Raw genomic sequence first — 1,848 nt, 5'->3', positions numbered from 1 at the left:
TTCTCTGAAAAGCAGCAAAAAGTTGGGACATTTGAGCCTTCAAGTGTAACAAGTTGGCCGGGGATGGGGGACGGATTGCTGATTGGTCAATTGGCTTCAATCGTGACACGTCACAATGGATACTGGGCCCTCTCCTCCAATGGGAACGCGCCGCTCTCCCATCCCTCATTTGCATACGGCCAGCAATTAAATAGCTGGCGGCGGCGGCGGCCGCGCTTCACCTGAGCGGAGGCTCAGCTGGGACCCTCATGTCTCAGAACAAGCGCACGGCGCCCAGAAAAAAGCCAAAGCAAACGGCGAGCAAGGCGGCGGGATCGGGCATAATCCGGGCCGGCAGGAAGCGCAAGCGGCGGCGTAAGGAGAGCTACGGTCGCTACATCCGCCGGGTGCTGAAGCAGCTGCACCCCCGGCTCACCATCTCCTGCCAGGCCACCTCCGTGCTGGACTCGTTCGTCAACGACATCTTCGAGCGGCTGGCCTGCGAGGCCTCCCGCCTGGTCGGCTACAGCAAGCGGCAGACCCTGTCCTCCCGGGAGATCCAGACCGCCGTCCGCCTCCTGCTGCCCGACGGTCTGGCCAGTCACGCCACTTCAGAGGGCACCAAGGCGGTCGCCAAGTACACCAGCTGCTGCTGAGAATCCAGGGGGGGGCGACCAAGCCCCTCTTATGGCTGTGGTGGTGGGGAGGGGGGGGGGAGAGAGGCACATATATATATACACACACACCCACACACAACAAGACTCTTTTTCAGAGCCCTTCTCTTGGCATCTCCCCATTCCAAAGTTGACTTGGTGGGATTTACCCCTCAAAAAAAAAGCTTCTGATTCTGCAATCCTTCTCAAAAAAAAAGGCTTAGTGTGCATCTTATCTCCGGAGTTAAATTTGCAATGACCTATTTTTTTCCCTCTTAAAATTATATGAAGGAAAATGATGGTTAAATAATTGTCTGTCTGTCTCAACTCATTGCATTTAGATCCGTGTGTGTGTGTGTGTGTTTGGGTGGCGAGGAGGAGCAGCACGGGGAGAACTCACCATCACAAGTCTTGGGACACTTGCAAGTACATTGTATATTACAGATAGTTATATTGTGAGGGACAGTGAAATTGACTACGTTTCAATAACCCCAATCCTTGGTACCTTCCAAAAAAACAGCAGAATCCCCATGTTTGTTATGTTAGCATTTTGTGGGTTAATATATACTACCTCCCCCAAAAGAAATTGGAGTTCCTACAGAGTGGAAGGAGGCCATTCAGCCCATCGAGCCTGCGCCATAATGCCATGGCTTTACCTGCTAGTTCCCTGACACGTAAGGGACAATTTAGCATAGCCAATCCATCTAATCTGCACATCTATGAACAATAATGGATAATTTAGCATAGTCCATCTAACCTAGAACTCCTGAGAAGCCAAGGGGCAATTTGGCAAGACCAGTCCACCTAACCTGCCCATCTATGAACACAAAAGGGGCAATTTAGCATAGCCAATCCATCTAACCTGCACATCTTTGGAGTATAGGGGGAAACCCACGCATACATACGGAGAACATTACGTGCACAGTGGACAATGGGAAACCTGTGGATGTGGTGTATCTGGATTTCCAGAAAGGCATTTAATAAGGTGCCACACCAAAGACTGCTGCATAAGATAAGGGTGCACGGTGTTACGGGTCATGTATGAGCATGGATAGAGGATTGGTTAACTAACAAATTGGTGGGGGGGGATAAATGGGTATTTTTCTAGTTGGTAATAAGTGACTAGTGGTGTGCCTCAAGGATCAGCATTGGGACTGCAATTGTTTACAATTTACATTGATGATTTGGAGTTGGGGACCAAATGTGGTGGGTGTGT

At 50.4% G+C, this 1,848-nt stretch overlaps 1 pseudogene; it reads left to right on the top strand.

The window, feature by feature from the left end:
- The first annotated feature begins 225 nt into the window (after positions 1–225).
- Positions 226–635, top strand: LOC145337248 (late histone H2B.L4 pseudogene; annotated as a pseudogene).
- The last annotated feature ends 1,213 nt before the right edge of the window (positions 636–1,848 follow it).

Source organism: Carcharhinus amblyrhynchos, unplaced genomic scaffold (assembly GCF_965287045.1).
Source record: "Carcharhinus amblyrhynchos unplaced genomic scaffold, sCarAmb.v2.hapA scaffold_45, whole genome shotgun sequence".
NCBI lineage: Eukaryota > Metazoa > Chordata > Chondrichthyes > Carcharhiniformes > Carcharhinidae > Carcharhinus > Carcharhinus amblyrhynchos.
This window is presented reverse-complemented; position numbering and strand designations above follow the sequence as displayed.